This window comes from Pelobates fuscus, chromosome 5 (assembly GCF_036172605.1).
Source record: "Pelobates fuscus isolate aPelFus1 chromosome 5, aPelFus1.pri, whole genome shotgun sequence".
NCBI lineage: Eukaryota > Metazoa > Chordata > Amphibia > Anura > Pelobatidae > Pelobates > Pelobates fuscus.
Window position 1 is genome coordinate 375,491,194 of NC_086321.1, and position 20,282 is coordinate 375,511,475.

General features: G+C 38.3%; 1 pseudogene; it reads left to right on the forward strand.

The window, feature by feature from the left end:
* The first annotated feature begins 15,970 nt into the window (after window positions 1–15,970).
* Window positions 15,971–17,284, forward strand: LOC134612306 (uncharacterized; annotated as a pseudogene).
* Window positions 17,285–20,282: the final 2,998 nt, after the last annotated feature.

The following is a 20,282-nucleotide window of genomic DNA, read 5'->3' on the forward strand; positions in this document are numbered from 1 at the left end:
CTACTGTTTACGTTTTTTTTTGCTTTTATTTGCAAGTTATAGGGCTATAAGTACAAGTAGGAAATTGCTGTTTCAAAATGTACATTTTTCAAATGTATCAATAGTGACATTGTAACACTGTTATGTCATAAATCTCCAAAAAACACCCCACATGTATATATTTTTCTTAAACTAGATAACCCAGGGTATTCATCTAAGAATATTTTGATACTTTCTATGCAGCCATTTTACCACAAACCTTTGTCAAACTTTGCATAGGTAGTTAATTTTTTTATTTTTTTCACATCAATTGCAATTCAGGTATACATTCACAGGTTCTGTTAGGTGTCACTACCAAACAACACTCCAATATGTGTTCAGCAACATCTCCCGAGTACAGGGATACCCCCCCTGCATAGGTGTATTGGGTTGTTTGGGGGCTAAAAGCCCACATTTTGCAGGTGCGCATATCAGTTTCCCAGCTTGGAATTTTTACATGTAGTCAACCTGCATGCATGTCCTATTTGGAACATTTTTGAAGCCGGCCAATGTATTTTGCCCCCATCAAACCATATATTTTTGAAAAGTAGACACGCTAGGGTATTTCACATGGTGGTATTTTTACACTTTCCATGCACTAATTCTACCACCAGGCTTAGTCAAACATTGAGTTAGTAAATTTTTTTCTGTTTTTTTCACACACATTGTACTTTAGGCATGAATTAACAGATCCTGTTATGTGTCACTGCCAAACAACACCCCAATATGTGTTCAGTAACATCTCCCGAGTACAGGGATACCCCCCATGTATAGGTGTGTTGGGTTGTTTGGGGGCTAAAAGGCCACATTTTGCAGGTGCGCTTATCAGTTTCCCAGCTTGGAATTTTGACATGTAGTCAACCTGCATGCATGTCCTATTTGGGACATTTTTGAAGCCGGCCAATGTATTTTACACCCATCAAACCATATATTTTTGAAAAGTAGACACCCTAGGGTATTTCACATGGTGGAATTTTTACACTTTCCATGCACTAATTCTACCACCAGGCTTTGTCAAACATTGAGTTAGTAATTTTTTTTCTGTTTTTTTTCCACACACATTGTACTTTAGGCATGAATTAACAGATCCTGTTATGTGTCACTGCCAAACAACACCCCAATATGTGTTCAGTAACATCTCCCGAGTACAGGGATACCCCCCATGTATAGGTGTGTTGGGTTGTTTGGGGGCTAAAAGGCCACATTTTGCAGGTGCGCTTATCAGTTTCCCAGCTTGGAATTTTGACATGTAGTCAACCTGCATGCATGTCCTATTTGGGACATTTTTGAAGCCGGCCAATGTATTTTACCCCCATCAAACCATATATTTTTGAAAAGTAGACACCCTAGGGTATTTCACATGGTGGAATTTTTACACTTTCCATGCACTAATTCTACCACCAGGCTTTGTCAAACATTGAGTTAGTAATTTTTTTTCTGTTTTTTTTCCACACACATTGTACTTTAGGCATGAATTAACAGATCCTGTTATGTGTCACTGCCAAACAACACCCCAATATGTGTTCAGTAACATCTCCCGAGTACAGGGATACCACCCATGTATAGGTGTTTTGGGTTGTTTGGGTGCTAAAAGGCCACATTTTGCAGGTGCGCATATCAGTTTCCCAGCTTGGAATTTTGACATGTAGTCAACCTGCATGCATGTCCTATTTGGGACATTTTTGAAGCCGGACAATGTATTTATTTATTTTTTTATTTTTTTTTTATTTTGTTTCAGACTATACCCGCCTCTTTATAGTTCATATATATCTTCATATATGGCCAGGTATCTTAGTCATCATGAACGTTTGCTGGCTCAACTCTACCTAATAAAAACGAACAATTAACTATATGACCCAGGTTGAGCTTTTGTTATTTCCTCTTTTCCTTTTCCTCTTTCCCCTCCCCTCCCCCCCTATCTTATCCTCCCTCTCCCTGCCCCCCTCTCTCCTTCCCTTCCTATTACTTGTCGTTGTTTATTAAAGGGACTTCTAACATAGAGAAGGGAGGGGAGACGGGAAGAGCCATAGGAAAAGTGAAAGAACGAAGAGGGAAAAACTGCCAAAAACAAAAGAAAAACAACATCCTAACCTCATTCATACTCCCATTCACACCATACGGTACTGCTACCTTTCTCTCCCCTTTTCTTTGCCCTTTTCTTTCTCTCCTTTCCTCTTCTCAGCTTTTCTTCTTTCTTATGCCCTTCTTTTTATTTATTTATCCTCTTTCCTTTCTTTTTTCTAACTTACTGCCGAGTCAATTCAATCTCTAGTTTCTCCAAATTTTTGAGCCAGTCTTCCCACTTATCAAGTTCTTTATATTGGTTTTTAATTTTATTCATCCCTATTTCCATTTGGATCTGGTATTTTAATTGCTGAATAAGCTGTATCTTTGTAAATATTTGTGTCTTTTTCCAGTTCCTAGCAATAATGATCTTTGCTGCTATTAAGGCATGTGTTGACAAAATTTGGTTCATTCTACTAAGAGCGGGCCACCTTATATGTAGTAACATCATATCTGGAGTGACTTTTATTCCTACTCCATTTAAACTGAGTAATAATGAGTTAATCATAAACCATATGGGAGTTACTTTTTTACACCTCCACCAAATGTGGAGATAATCTCCTTTCTCTTTTCCACATCTCCAGCAAAGATCATTATTATTATTAAACATTTTCGATATTTTTGAAGGGACCAGATACCAATTATTAATCACTTTAAAGTGAGTTTCCAACAGAGAGAGACAGTGTACATATTTGTTTGTTTTTGATATAGCATCGTACCATTCCTCTAATTCTATAGCGCATTTCAGAGTTTTTTCCCAGCTTTTTATTGCCGTTGGGCGGTTCTCTATTTGTATTGTATCGCATAATTTTGTACATTTAGCAAAAAGGTTTTTAGACTCTTTTTTAGAGAATATCACTTTTAAGACATTATATGTTTCTCCGCTGTTTAAAAAATGTTATGCTTCAAATAATTCCTAACTCTTAAATAAGAGAAAACCTCTCTATCTGGGAGGAGAAATGTCCTTGTCAATAGCTCGAAAGTCTTTAATTCACCATTCAGCATTAAGTCTTCAACCTTCCCAATATCTACTTCTCTCCATGCTTTTAAAGAGATATTACTTATATCTATTTCAAGGCTCTCTATATTTTGAAACCCCAAAATCTTATTATTAATATCTGCTTTCTTCTTTATTTTTTCCCATGTAGGAATAATTTGATTCAGCACAAATGGAAGTGAATAGTCGTATGCTTTGTTATTCCATATGATGTTAGATAAGTTTTTGGATTTACATAATTCTATTTCTATCCTCCCCCAAGCCTCCTTTAGGTATATCTCCCTTTGTAACATTGCAGTGTGGTAAATTATTCCGGCTTCATAGAATCTTTCCATATCTGGGAAACCTAGTCCCCCTTTGTCTGTGTTACAACTCATTGTTTTTAATTTGATTCTAGGTTTTTTTCCCCTCCACACAAAATTAGCAAAAGAAGATTTAATCATTTTTATCCAAGATTTAGGGATAGATAATGGTAGCATCCTAAATAGATAAATCCACTTAGGGAGCACATAATACCTCAGAGTATTAACTCTGCCCCACCATGATATCTCCACCTGACGCCATTCCTTTAAATCTTTATTAGTGTTTTTCAAAAGATGGATGAAATTAGATTCCATAATTCTTTCTAATTTTTTATTTATTCTTATCCCCAAGTAGATTAATTCTTCTGGTTGGGCAAAATTATATTTATTTTGTAGTTTGATTATCTTATCTGATGACAAGTTCCTATACATTGCGGTAGATTTAGAGAGGTTCAATTTATAATTAGATACTATGCTGTAATGTTCTATTTCTGTTATAACATGTGGGAGGGATTTTTCTGGGTCGGCGACATATAAAAGAGTGTCGTCCGCGTATAGAGAGATCTTTAAATCCCCTTTTGAGATTGGTAGACCCTTGATTAATATATTTTGTCTGATTTTTGAAGCAAAGATTTCTACTGTTATGACATACAAAATTGGCGACAAAGGGCACCCTTGCCTTGTGCCATTTTCCAGGCTGAACCAATTTGCACATATGTTTTGGCCTATGGATCTTGCCACTGGCTTCTTATACAGGGAACCTATCGCTTCCATGACCCATCCTTTTATATTAAAAGCCTTCAGAGCTTTAAACATGAATCCCCAACTGACCCTGTCAAACGCTTTTTCTGCGTCTAATGACAGGATCAGGAGGGGATTACATGTCTTATCAGACAGGTCCATTGAGTCTAATAGCCTTCTGATATTATTTCCTGAATTTCTACCAGGAACAAATCCAACCTGATCTGGATTAATAATTTCAGGCAAAACAGTTTTTAATCTTTTTGCAATAATTGAGGCAAAGATCTTGACATCCACATTTATCAATGAAATCGGTCTGTAACTTTTAACATCTGTTGCTATTTTGCCTGGTTTCAGAATTGGTAAGATGTTGGCTCTTAGCATCTCTTGTGGAAATGCTCCTTCTTTTACGGCCTCATTAAACGATCTTGTTAGTGGCTCAACAATTATATCTTTCATTAACTTAAAAAACGTATTACTAAAACCATCAGGTCCTGGAGTTTTATAGTTCGCTAAATTATTTATTGCCTCAATTACTTCTTCTTTTGAGATATCCTTGTTTATTGAGTCTAGCTGGTCTGGGGATATTTTTGGTAGTTCAAGATCTTTTATATAACTGTCTATGGATTCATCCGTAGATCTGTCTGGTAAATTATAGAGTGATCTATAAAATTGGTTAAAAATCTCTCCAATTTCGTTTGGGGCTCTATATATATTGCCTTCATGTACCATTTTATCTATGCGGTTATCTGCCAATCTCTTTTTCAGTTGATTTGATAGAATTTTATCTGCTTTATTTTGTCGATAATAATATCTGATTTTTAATTTAATCATTTTCTTTTCGATGTTTGCTGATATTTTTTTCTTAATAGTTTGTTTGAGATTAGTAATCTTTAATTGTCCTTCTTTATCTGGATTTAGTTTGTATTCTCTGAAGACTTTGTACAACTGAATATATAATTCTGATAAACCCGGTCCTTCTTTTTTCCTAACTCTACTCTTAATGTTTATACATTGTCCCCTAATAGAGGCTTTGTATGCACACCAATTATTTAATTCTGAAGTGTCCTCTGGTCTATTGTCTTCTAAGAAATGTTGTGACCATAATTTTAATGAATTCAGGTTTTCGATGCTATATAGTATTGAATCGTCTAATTTCCAAGTAGTTCTAGGATAGGGATGTATCCCGTCCTTTATATCCATTATAACGCTATTATGATCTGACCAAATCATTATATTTATACGTATATCTATTACTTTATCTATTATTTTTGGATCTCCTAGAAAAAAATCGATTCTTGAATGAGTATTATGCGGCCAAGAGTAGAATGTGAACTCTTTTGCGAGCGGGTTCCTGACCCTCCAAATATCGTAAAGATTATTTTTCTGAATTATATTCTGGAAGGAACTAGCGTTTCTCAAGGCATTTTTATCCTCACAAATCTTGTTAATATTAGATTTATCCAACTCGAAGTCAAAAACACAATTAAAATCTCCCCCTATTATCACACAGCCCATAGCTACTCTGTCTGCTCTTTCTAATATGTGAGAGAACAATCTCATCGGATTTACATTCGGTAAGTATACGTTAATCACTGTATATAGTTCCCCATTAATTTCACAGATCAATATTATATATCTACCCTCTATATCAATATCCTTATGTTTGATTTCTACTTGAAGTGATTTGGAAAAACCTATAGCCACACCAGCTTTTTTTTCCTCTTTCTTAGAGGTGGATACTATTAGAGGGAAATTATTGCCAAACCATCCAATACTGTCTCCTAACATCCAGTGCGTCTCTTGTATCAAGAATACTTGAATTTTCTCTGTCGTTAAATACTCTCTGAAGGCCACTCTCTTATGTGGGATATTTAAGCCCTGTATGTTAATTGTAGCAAATCTTACCATACTCTATTCTGGTTCGTTAGCTCTTAGTCTTTTCCTCCAAAAGATTCTATAAACCCGTAGCACTGCACCTTTCATACTCTTGGACCAGTCACACACAATCATGCTAACTTTTATACTGGAGTCTCTAATTATAAGGGACTGTCTTCTGCACATACTTGGTTGCCTTATCAAGGCAATCACTAAGTTCTACTTAGAACTTATGGGCGGGCTACGTTGGGCCACCGTGGTGGTGTGGGTAACTTAACTATAACTTAATAATTAATTCTATTTCATTTTTAATCAAGTGATAATCTTTCTTAACTTCTTGTAGTGCCTCTCTCCTTTTATTTAAGTGTGCCTTATTGGTTCAAATTACTCATACTTACTTTCCATATATTTAGGCTGATTCTATTTATTATTGGTGAGTGTAATAGTGTGATACCGCTCCTTACATCTCCATCACTCTCTGATTGTACTTACTAAATTACATAATTTATAGGTGTACCAATAGCTTAAAATTGCCCTTGCTTCTATGTGTTGGCTCAATAATCCTGATGTAGTGATATTAATTCTATATTATTCTATATACATGTGAATATCTATATACATGGGATATAAAAAAAAAAAAAAAGTTTGTAGCTAAATAGCAACTCTCATTTGTTATCCCTTCCCTCTATCTCCTCTCCCCCCTCTCCCACTCCCCCACCCTTCTTGCTTTATCCTATTCCGTCAGCTTCTTATCTTTTAACCAAATAACAGCTTTTTCTACTGAGTCTAGGACCACTAGCTGATCGTGTATGTATAATCTTATTGCAGTGGGGAACCCCCATGTATATTTGATCTTCTTAGCTCTCAAAGTTTCTGTAACATGGGCGAATGCTTTCCTTTGCATTCTGGTGAAATAAGATAAGTCTGAGAATACAATTATATCCTTATATTCTTCCCCTCGTGGCTTCCTGACTCTTGCTTTTAAAATTTCCTCTTTGAATTGGAATGATTGGAAACAGCAGATTATATCTCTTGGTTTTGTTTCTGGGATATTTTTGGCTCTGTACAGTCTATGACACCTTTCTAGAGAATGGGTGAATTTCTCTTTCTCTATCCCCCAGGCTTTCCATAAGTTATCCAGAAATTCTGGGATCTTATCCTGGGTGATTTTTTCTGGGATATTTCTTAGCCGCAGGTTATTTCGTCTAGAGCGATCCTCTAGATCTCCTACTTTTGTCTCCAAATTTTTAATTTTATTTTCCATATGGGTATGTTGATCTTTCAATGATTTCTCTTGAAATTCCAGACAGTTTATTTTTTCTTCAGCCATATTTATTTTCTCAGTTAGGAGTTTCACTTGGTTTAGAATCTCCTCTGAATTCTGATTTATTTGCTTCATTAGTGTTTCTGACTGAGAATTTAGACATCTCTCCAGAAATTCTGCAGAAATGTGGTTATTCGCACAGATTTCTGAACTGTTTAGTGTCTGGTCTGATCTTGAAGTTGTTAACACATCCTCTTCTGCTTTTTTTTTACTTTCTGGTGAGAAAAAATTAGTTACTTCTCTTCCTATTTTAAGATTTTTCTTATCCCTTTTTACAGTAACTTTCTCCTGTATTTTAGAGGCCATCTCTGCATTAGACTTCTATTTAGCTATTCCGCCAGAAAAGTGGGAAGGATATTTCAACAAAAAAAAAAGAACTTGCCAGCTTGTAGTAGAGGAGGGAGAATAATAGTTGAGGACTTTATACAGCTTATACAGGTTTAGGGGCCGGTCCACTCGTTACTACTATAATAGGTCTATTTGGCTACTACCTACAGCTTAGTGACTTCCAGGAGTGTTATTCAGAGTGTTATTAGTGCTATTATAGTGCTATTATAACTCCTTCTATACACCCTTTACAATGTTATTTCACTTATCTGCTGAAGTAGTGCCGCAGTTTTCCGCTTGTCCTCCCCCTTTCCTCTGTAGTTTCCTCCGTGATATATCGCCGAGTGCCGGGCGCCCTCTCACCATTAACTGCTCGACGTTGCTGGGTACTGTTCACCGCGTAGGTCCTCTCCGAACTTCCCGCCACTTCCCACCACGCTCACCCGCTGTAGCCCATCATAGCTCAGCCCTGTCGAGCGCCCGTACGTAGCGTGCCTACGTCATCATCGCGCGCCCCCTCCGCCTCGGACAATGTATTTTACCCCCATCAAACCATATATTTTTGAAAAGTAGACACCCTAGGGTATTTCACATGGTGGAATTTTTACACTTTCCATGCACTAATTCTACCACCAGGCTTTGTCAAACACTGAGTTAGTAAAAGTGTTTCAGTTTTTTTCACACACCTTGTACTTTAGGCATGAATTATCAGATCCTGTTATGTGTCACTGCCAAACAACACCCCAATGTGTGTTCAGCAAGATCTCCTGAATACAGTGATACCACCCATGCATAGGCTTGTTGGGTTCTTTGGGGGCTAAAAGGCCACGTTTGGCAGGTGCGCTTATCAGTTTCCCAACTTGGAATTTTGACATGTAATCAACCTGCGCCCATGTCCCATTTGAGCCAATGTATTTTAGCCCCCATCAAACCATATATTTTTGAAAAGTAGACAACCCAGGGTATTTTAAATGGTGGTATTTTAACACTTTTCATGCACTGAATTCTACCACCAGCCTTTGTCAAACTTTTGGATAGTAATCTTTTTTTGTTTCTTTGTCACACACATTGTACTTTAGGCATGAATTAACAGATCCTGTTATGTGTCACTGCCAAACACTGCCCAATATGTTCAGCAACATCTCTCGAGTACAGTGATACCCCCCATGTATATGGTTGCCGGGTTGTTTGGGGGCCAAAAGGCAACAATCAGAACTTGTACATGTCAGTTTTTCAACTTGATATATAGGTATGCTTGGTCTATCTTCAGTTTGACATTTTTTGTAGCCCCCAGTTAATGTTACCATCATGACAATATGTATTGTATATATTTTTATAAAGTAGACATCGACGGTTATAAAGGATGGGGTGTTTTGACTTCTTTCCCCCAACCATTTTGCCCCCCAAAGAAAGTGTAGTGGTATTTTTTTTATTCTGGTTTTTATGCACACGTCATCTGGTTTTGGCCAGCTGGTTATGTGTTACTGCCAGAAAACTTGTTAGGCCAAATGTGCAGGTAGCAAATGTACATTTAGCAGCAATCTTTAAACTGACTCCTGCAAATAGAATCTAACTGGAGATTTGGGGGAAGGAAACTGACTAACAAAAAAATGGCTGCTTTCCAAAGAAACAGAAAATAAAATAAAAATTCAGGAACACTTCTTACAACTCTTCTGTGTGGTACAGCTTGAAACATGTTCCTACACAGTGCAAAAAGGAGAGAGAACTGTCCTAAAGAATGAAGCCCAATGCTCAATATTAGTATCAGAAAAAGACGTTTCTAACCTGGAGTGTCAGTCGTCAGAGTGTAGTATACTCTAGAAATACAACGTTTTAAAACCAATACTTTAATGGGTCACAAAAAACGTTCCTAAGGTACACTGTCCCTAGTCCTTAGATCTAGTATGTCCTGGCTAACTATCGGCTAGTAGCCAGAGTAGCTGACATAAGGACTAAGAGGCGTATACTCAGGGGGTAAGGAAGGGAGAAAACAGGAGGGGGAGGGGGTAAAGAGACAAAAGATATAAAATAACCAAAATTGTATTGCCAAAATTGGTAAAATAAATCACTGAAATAATCAGTTCCAGTGAATAAACGAGGAGACAAGGGGGTCTAGTCATTCACTGAATATATCAATAGCAGTGAAGTTATTCTGGACAGTCCGGGGTGAGGCTGTTCCTCAAACAAGTCCGCGGGGTCCTGACACTATACCCAATCTATTTGCCAATATCCTGAACTCAGTGAAAAAGCCACTTTGAGAGTCTGTGGCCTAGTGAGTTTAATATTCGTACAGATCTGGAGGACAAAGAGTATAATTGTGTTATAAGTTATTAGTTAAAGTATAATTGTAATAGTAGCTATTGAACAGTATCACTTATACGCTCAATGTTACAATATACATGATCCTAGTAACGGATACAATAGTCTCAGTAGTCTCACCAAATGACGGGGTCGGCAGCACAGTTATTATCCCTAGGAGTAGTCAGTTTAAAGAATATCGGCTGACTCAAACCTGGATATTAGTACGAGGCTGCCCAGTGGATTGTCATAGGAGAGCACATTGAGAAGTAATATAACAGAAAGCACAATGTCCTATAAGAACGCGGTGTGAAGTTCACCCGCCGACTACTGCCAGATACTGTACGTTGGCACTAACCGCCAATGCTATATCTGGTACGTTTAGAGTATACCTAATGCCTAAATCCAAGGCTTCCTACTAGACCCCGAGCTTGTGAAATCTATATATTAGTTGGCTAGAACGTAAGTGTGCCAGATATGTAGTAGCACACATAGTAGCACAGAGAACCTTATAGGAATGTTAGTGTCAGCGTTCGATGCAACAAAGCAGGAAAAATGCCTTCATGGGCACTAGTTATAGGAAAGAGAGGATTTGAAGGAGTTGCCGGTGCAAAGAATAGATGCTGGCAACATTAACTGGTGTAATAGATAGGTTTGTAGTAGCACCTCGGTCGGTATGGCACTCAAACTGCTCGTCACTTAGGCTGCATTCTCGGTGCCTCGGTTAGTCATGCAAGCAAGTTTTAGTTGCTTTCGTTCCGAAGAAGCAGTCATACGGTAAGTAAACTGACAGGAGTGCAGGAGTGCAAAAAACTTGTCAAGGTATGTGGCAAAAGCCCGACACGCGTTTCGCCCTGTTTAGGGGCTCGTCTTCCCCCTGACGAGATTCATCTATGGATACATTTTGTTGGGGGGTATAACCATCCGAAAATTTGTCCTGAAAATGGTCTAGCAGTGGGCGTATTTTATAAAGCCTATCATATTGGGGGCGATCTCTAGGGTGACAGAGGGTATTGTCACTGAAATGTAAAAATCTCAGCAGTAACTCGTATCTGGCTCTAGGCATGGTTTGGGAGAATACTGGACTCGACATTATTGGGTTGGTGCTCCAGTATGAGCGAATCGATGGCTTTTTTATAATCCCCATGAGCATTGTAAGAGCCCAGAATTTTTTAAGCTCTGGGACATCTGTGGGATGCCAGTCATGCTCCCTGGCTGTATAGCTACTTGGATTGTTATCAATAAATTGGGTAGCATACAAGTTAGTCTGGGAAGCAATTTCCTCCCAGATGGTATCCCCTAAAAATAGTTCTACCTACTGCATTGGGGAGAAGCCATCCACATTAACATTAATGCCTGCGTTGGCACTAAAAGGGGGGACGTTGGGCTCGGCTAACTGTGGAGGTACCCAGTCCTCCTCCACATTTGGCATAGCAGAGGAAGCACAGCTTCTTTCTTCAGCCGGCTCACACACAGATGACATGTCGTCTTGACAAGACATGTCAGAAAACTGACCTGGGTCAAAATCTGACGCAGTGTCAGTGGCATCAGAGTCTGACACCTAGAAGGCATATGCCTCCTGCAAGTTATACACACGCTGCATGTTTTACACACGACTAAAACAAATTACAAACACACACATTTTTTTTTATACTTTTTTTTTTTTTTTTACAAAAACAGACTAAACAGCAATCCCTAAACTAACTCCTGTCACAAAAATCTAATGGAGATTTGGGGGAAGGAAACTGACTGACTAAGACAGACCAAGACAGACCAAGACAGACCAAGACAGACCAATACAGACCAAGACACAGATTTTTTAAAACAAATTTAACCCTTTAAGGGCAAAAAAAATGCACTGCTGTAACAGATCTGGCAGGGAAGGGGTTAAAATTTATTTTTAATTCACTTTAGATACTCTGGAACACTTCTGCTGCAACAAACTATCACGATCTCTGTCTCTCTCGCCTCACAAAACGCTACAGAGGAGAGAGGGGCAGAGATCACTGTCAAAGTGAGTGTTTGTAACACCCACTTTGACAGCAGCCAATTGTGAGCGATCGCGGATCGCTCACACACCGTAATTGGCTGTTACTATCTGCCTGGGATGTCTGGCAGATAGTTACAGCATTAAACTGGCTGGAGCGATCTTTGATCGCTTCCTGCAGCCCGTTTTTCGCTATGACGGTTCAGGACCGTCAGCGGTCCAAACGCACGTTTTACCGCTGACGGTCCTGAACCGTCAGCGGTCCTGAAAGGGTTAAGACTGAATCACCTTTATTGCACTTTATGTTTTTGGTATGGAAAATATTCCACCACTATAAAACATACATTATATAAATCATAATAATATTATAGTAATCTCTGCGCACTTTAGTAGGTTGAGGCATTAACCCGAATTTAGATAGATTTGTGCAAGTTAGATTGTAATTGGTTTAATTTCTTGCTACATCTCTCAGATTCACTGAGTTATTTACTAAAGTGATTTGAAAACCAAACAGCAAACTTTATGACAAACTAGCTGATTTGGAAACGTTCTACAACCCGGCCATTGTCACAGCCTGACTGTTTGTGTCTGTGTGTACAAACATGTAATAGTGCCATTTAGGTGGCAGACCCCCCTCTTCCTGCAGTAAAAAAGTGTTAAACTCACATTATTTCCAGAACCGCACCAGATCATCTTGATGAGGAGGCTATTGAGCAAAATGCTGAGCTGTGCAAATCAACATCTCCTTGTAGAGACGCATTAAATGAATGCATCTCTATTACCAACATTCAGCACCTCCATGCACAGTGTGAAGATGCTGAACACATTGTGTAGCACTGACCCAGGAAGCACCTTTAGTAGCCGTCTGAGTTACTGCCACTGGAGGTGTTCCTAGGCAGCAAAGTAAACACTGCCTATTCTCTGGCAGTTTTACTTTAAAAAGCCTGCAGGGACAGGCTTTAGACACCAGAACCACTACATTAAAGGAACACTATAGTCACCTAAATTACTTTAGCTAAATAAAGCAGTTTTAGTTTATAGATCATTCCCCTGCAATTTCACTGCTCAATTCACTGTCATTTAGGAGTTAAATCACTTTGTTTCTGTTTATGCAGCCCTAGCCACACCTCCCCTGGCTATGATTGACAGAGCCTGCATGAAAAAAAAACTGGTTTCACTTTCAAACATGTAATTTACCATAAATAATTGTATCTCATTCTCTAAATTGAACTTTAATCACATACAGGAGGCTCTTGCAGGGTCTAGCAAGCTATTAACATAGCAGGGGATAAGACAATCTTAATTAAACAGAACTTGCAATAAAGAAAGCCTAAATAGGGCTCTCGTTACAGGAAGTGTTTATGGAAGGCTGTGCAAGTCACATGCAGGGAGGTGTGACAAGGGTTCATAAACAAAGGGATTTAACTCCTAAATGGCAGAGGATTGAGCAGTGAGGCTGCAGGGGCATGTTCTATACACCAAAACTGCTTCATTAAGCTAAAGTTGTTCAGGTGGCTATAGTGTCCCTTTAAGCTGTATACTGTACGTCAAGCTGTATACCGTACGTTAAGCTGTAGTTGTACTTACCCTTTAAACAGAATTAAAAGTAGTAAAAGTATTGCAATTAGAATGAAAATAGCTGACTTTTTTCTAATATTATTTTACTAATTCTACTATTATTACATCCAATTTTAAATTCATTCTGATTTCACTAGGAATTCTCAGGAATTCACAATTTAATGAACAAAGGCTTTATTAGGTAAACACCAAATTGCAGTGAATTCTAATCAGAATTGAAAATATTGAGGTTAAAATACTCATGTTATAACTTTAGATGAATGTCTCCAGATCAGCAATTTCTGGCTGCATTTTGTAAATCAGGTTTCAGAATTCAGATACAATTCAGTGTTTAGTGAGTAAACCCTGGGAGACTACAATAACAATAATAAAATACTCAGATACATTATAACAAATGTATTGAAATTCAGCGAGAGATGACAAGGTTTGTAATAAAACAATCTTACAGCTTAATGTAAAATGTGTCAACACTCCCAAACACACGGGATATACGGCAGTTCAGTGCCCTATACCTTAAATAAATCGTATATTACTCGGAGCAGGATATTGTGTTAAACTCAATATTTTATTATTTTTACCTGGGCATTCTTAAATATAGAGAAAACTCAGCACATTCTTCCAGATAATACACCTTCTAAATAAATAAGTAAAATTACCTACCAAAATATAGTTTTGAAATATGGTTAAAGTATATGGAAAAGGGAGCCAAATATCCTTTGCTTATTTTTTAGAACTCAAAATAATCAGAAATAAGATAATGCTATATGCTGGAACTCCATCAAAATCCAATATCTGAAATAATGCTAAGAATGTCTGTGAGTCTAGTTTATATTTTATGTTGTTTATACCAGGGGAGTTTAGTGCACGGTCCCTAAAGTGTGGATTTAGTGTGAAATTATTTCATCATCACTAAGAAAAATAAATTAAATGTTAAAGTTACATCCTGGCCTAATTCAACTATTAATGCAAATATGTAATATTTGGTCTAAATATTTAGCTAAATTGATTGCATATTTATTTTACAGCATTTTTGTGGGGGGTGGAGGGCGGGAATTGTAGCATTTTAGTCCGCCATTTTAGAATATTTTGTTTTTGCTGATTTTGTCAGTTACAGCACCTTAATGAAAAACACTTTGGTTACTGATCAAGCTGTGGAAGCAGGAGAAAAGTGTATTTTATAAATAATTTTATCTATAATAAATAAGTGGGAAAATTAATATAGATTTTTAGATTGTATTTACAGACTGAAAATTATCCCAAAGATAAAAAATAATATACACTGTCTTAATATAAAACAAACAAGAGGTAGGAAAAGAGCTAAACAACTAAACAAAAGAGCGAAAGGAGAACTAGACAAGTAAATAAAAGGAACAGGTAGCACCAAAAATGCAATAAATATATATTACAAGATATGGAGTCCAAAATTATCAGTAGATATAATAACAAAGAACCTATGAAAAAGTCCAAAAAATACCAATTTCTTTCAGTGGCAGCATATGAAAAAAAAAAAAAAACAGAGACCAATAGTGAAATATTGATAAAAGTAAAGTGGGTGTTTCTAAAAACTATAAAAATGCCACCTCACATTTGATAGAGCAAAAGAACCAGCTCTAGGGGAAACGGCATGCAGTGGTATTGTATCCTCACTTGCAGGATATTTTCAAGTAGTAGTTGGTAGCAGGAAGATGAAATGGTGGAATATAAAAAAGAAAGAAAGGCCAATAGTGCACTCAATTGAGGTAGGTATACACGCAGTAAAATTGAAGTGTACTTACTCTTGGTGGAGCAGACTAACCGCTCTTTGAGTTAGGCGTGGATGGTATAATCCCCACCAAGGATTCTTTGTATGGTTCAGAGAAGTAAGGTGCCAGGTAACAAAATAAAATATATATTTTTAAAAGTTAAAGAAGTATATGACTTTCTGCAAACGGTGAGGTAGCCAAAAATACTTTAGTAAACAAAAGATTATATAAACCACAATGCTTTTTGCCTTTTGGGTGCTTTTTCAAGTAGATAGGAAACATACCTGGCAACATAACGCTTGTATGGGGTTATGAGTAACACAAATTAGAATTTTGGCGCCAAAATGACATTATGATCGTTTGACCACATGTGTGGTCCCAAAGCTATAATAAGTTAACATAATAATAGACATATAACATAGAAATAAGATAAAACATATTGGAATATAAAAATATATGTATTAAATCAAAACTTTTAGAGAAAAATAAAATAAAAACAGAATAAAGGAGTGTGGCTTAATGGCCATGGTGTGTCTGCCGCAAAGCACAAAGGAAAATGTAGTATGTGTGTTGCACTTGGAGAATACTGTTGCGACCTTATTATAAGCAACCTCACCTTGGAAAAATCTTAACCGCTACAGAAACACCAAAAAGAGAAACAGAGACTAATTTCTGGAAGACAGAGAACCTCCGACAATTTGGAGACGCATGACAATGGGTGGTGAAAGCCGAAAAGATGTCACCGAGCCAATTACCCTTCCCAAGCAACAACAAAGGGCACTAATTGGATGGGAGGCGCATGACCCCAGAATCATCTCAGCATCATTCAGAACCAAACAAAAGAAGGTTGAGTTCAACGTCATCCAGAGTTGCGCTCCAACCAATGATTCCGTTGAAGACAAGGACGAGTTTTACAATAGACTGCAGAAAATCATAGAGACATCACGAGCCAAAGACACTGTCATCCTTATGGGAGACTTCAACGCCAACATTGGACCCGACAACACAGGATATGAACAAGTCATGGGGATACACAGCTGGGAGTGAAGAAGAGAAATAGGAAGGACAAGAAAGACTACATATATGGACTGGCAGCTGAAGCAGAACAGGCAGCATAAAACGGCAACATGAAACAGCTGTATGACACGATTAAGAAACTGTCTGGTAAGAACAGCAAGTCAGACCAACCCGTCTAGGACAAGGAGGCAAAGGTCATCACAGGAATAGCACAAAAGATGAATAGATGGTCTATTCATGAACACTTTGAGGAGCTCCTGAACAGACCAGCACCATCAAACCCACCAGACATCAACCCAAGATCTCCCCATCAACTGGGGCTAGCTGACTAGAAAAGAGATCAAGTGGCCATTACCCTGATGAAGAACGGGAAGGCAGCTGGACTCTCATGACATACCAGCAGAGGCCCTGAAAGCATAACACAGACCTGAAATCATCAGTGGAGATGCTGTACCTAATCTACAAGAAGAACTGGGAGGAAGAAGAGATACCAAATGACTGTAAGGAGGGTTATCTAATCAAGCTTCAAAAGAAAAGTGACCTCAGCAACTGTAACAACTATAGAGGTATCACACTCCTGTCAGTGCAAAGCAAGGTCTTAAACCGTATCCTCCTAAAGCGGATGAAGGATGTCATTGATCCACAACTACGTGATAATCAAGCAGGGTTCCGGCAGAATCGATAATGTAGATTGCAATGCTGCGCATGATAGTCGAGCAGTCCTTGGAGTGGAACTTATCACTGTACATTAACTTCATCGACTATGAGAAGGCGTTTGACAGTGTGGATCGAGAGGTCGTATGGAAGCTCCTCCGGCATTACGGCATTCTAGCCAAGGTGGTCAACCTGACCAAGAACTCATATGAGGGAATGACCTGCAGAGTGATTCGTCAGTACTGCTGTACAGGGCTGAAACCTGGAGGACAACCAAAACCACCAACAGAAGAATCCAGACATTCATCAACAGCTGTCTCAGAAGGATTTTCCACATTCGCTGGCCAGACACCATAAGTAACACCAGCCTATGAGAAAGAACCTGCCAACTTTCACCAAAGGCATAAATCTGGAAGAGAAGATGGGGTTGGATAGGGCATACTCTACACAAAGAGCAAGCCAACATCACCAGGCAGGCTCTCGCTGTCCTCCACCTCCCTGGACCCAGGTCAGGGATCCAGCTTCTAGTGGATGGACCTCTCCTCCTCCAGAGAGTATAGCAGAACATCTCTTACAAGAGCTAGTGATGATAAACGCAGGGAGTATAGTGTTATAGCAATCCCCAGATCGAATACAGCTGTTTCCTCCACACATGAGATGAGGCTCTATGTTGAGGGTGAAGTGGAACTGATTTATTGGTAGCCACAACTGGCCTTATATGCAAGTCCCCATGCAAGGGGTTTTCCGTGACATATTCAAGTCAGAATTAGCCGAGGTCAAGGGATACAGAAAGAGACACAATGATAAGGAATAGTCAGGGGTCAAGGATGCCAGAAAACAGGGAAGTCAATATCAATGCTGTGGCGGAACCAACCTCGCCACTGGGCATTGGAGAAGCCTGTTTGCCCACCTCCTGCCTGCTGACTATGGCCCCTGGGAGATTTGACCCTTTAAATACAGGATTTGGGCATGTTGTATTGTATTATGCTGCTACTGGCTCTTTAAGAACCATCTGAGGACATACTGTGGAGTTACTGGGTGGCCACCATTTCATGTATCAGAGGCACATGGTGAGAACAATGGATGAAGCACATGGTGAGAACAATGGATGGCGGCCATTTTAACTCACAGACACTGTTGTGACTTTTCTACACGGTGCCATCTCGCCGGTATTTGGTGTACAAAGACATTGTGCAGTAGTTTTAAACTATACAACAGGGGACACATTATACAGTGATTATTTTTCATATAGCCTGTATATGTTCTGCGGAATCTGCATTAAACTGTATATTCCAAACCACTGAACGGATCTGGGTGAATTTTGGATATGTGGTTCACCCAGATCCCCCGGTTCCAATTATATATTTAATGTTTTTTTGTGTGCATGTTTTGGGGTCCCTGTGATATGTTTTATAAAACTGTATTTCTCTGCCTGTGATAATTAGATTACCCATTGTGTTCAGTAATCATATCACAGGCAGAGGGGAGGATTTTGTGTGGGAGTGTCTGTGTGTATTGTACAGATTGATTGGTTGTATTTAAAAACCCTGTGGGCAGTACTATGTTTGTGGATTGTGAATAAAAGAGGCTGTATGTGCCAGAACAGTCAGTTCTGCTTTGACCTCAAAACGAAGTGTCGTCTCGTTATTGGGGGAATTGGATTGTATGCTGATTGCCAGGAGTGTAAGCTGATTGAATGCTTTTCCTGTTCAGCTGTTTACAGCATTCTGCTGCAGTGTTTGGAGTCCTCAGAAAGCGCTAGGAGCATCCTTCAACGAAGGTACCCAGTCGGGGTGCCCGTCGATCCGTTACAAATGCCAACGTCAAATAACCAGAAAAAACAGAATCAATCTGTATTTTTTGGCAGTTGTAGATGCATAACAGATTTGGGGGGGGCCAAGTTAGAAAAAGTGATTTTTTTTTACAATTTTCCCTATCATATTTTATAAAGATTTTTATAGTAAATGATATAATATGATGGAAATAATGGTATCTTTAGAAAGACAATTTAATGGCGAGCAAAACGGTATATAATATGTGTGGGTACAGTAAATGAGTAAGAGGAAAATTACAGCTAAACACAAACCGCAGACATTTAAAAAAGATCCTTAACGGTAAGAAAATTGAAAAATGGTCTGGTCACTAAGGGGTTAAAAGTGTTGAAAAAGTGGGTGAAACGCGTTCGTGTTTTTATGTTATTGGTTTTATTATCTTTGTTTTAAATAAAACAAATTTTTAACCTTACCGGGACCTTCCTGATTTTATCCCTGAAGATTTTATCCAGAGGAGCCACACTTTCTACCTCCTTGGTGGAGAGGAAACCACCTACTCTACACAGGATTGGGCAAAAAACTAATTTTTTTGCTCTCCTTTTGTGCGTGTGCCTCCTTTTATTTTGCTTTTATAACAAAACAGAACACTATTTTTATTCCCATTTTATGTATTTGATGAATATCTGTTACACAGTAGAGAAATTAGCTGAATGTTTCTTGGTTCCCCATCTTCGTTTAAATACCGTTCCAAATCAACTAATGTGCTGCCGGTGTGTGTGTACCGCACACGTCGTTACCATCCACAGGTAAGACGTGTGCGGTCCATGCCTCATTATCATGCCGTGATCAGAGGTAGCTGAACGGATTCTCTCACTCGGAGTTCCGTCAGCTGCCTTTGCCTCCACAAAATCAATTAACATAACTCCTATGTAGAATTTGTTGCTGTGATTTAAATCCATATGTAGTCCTCTAAAATAGTAACGAATTCAGTTGGGTATTCCAATCTTCCACCATCTCTTATGAATGGGGGAGTCCACGTGGATTGCATTAACTCATAAAGTGCCAAAGTCCATAAAAACAGGGGTACATAAAAGGAGAAGATGGAGAATAGTATATCGTATCAAAATCAAATGGATACATCTTTCACATCATATTAACCTCTTCTTAAATAAAACCTAATTCAGATACATAAAAGTACACTATATAATTTCATTTCCAATGTTCGTTATATTATTACAAAGCTTATATTCTATATTGAAAGATTACTTCGGACACTTGAAATTTGTTCTAAATGCAAACTAAATACCAAATACACTGGATTGCACTTTAGTCACATGTGACGTATCTGCACTTTATAGTAGTATACCTAATTCCTATGGATGTAGAGCAATAGAACACTTTTTAACTCAGTCTACAGATTTTTTACCATCACAGATCAAATATATTTTGGAAGGAATAAAACTTATATTAATGAATTTTTTTTTTTTTTTGGTATAATGATAACTTCTTCCTACAAATTAATGGGACGGCCATGGGGACCAAGTTCGCCCCCAGTTATGCTAATTTATTTATGGCATTTTGGG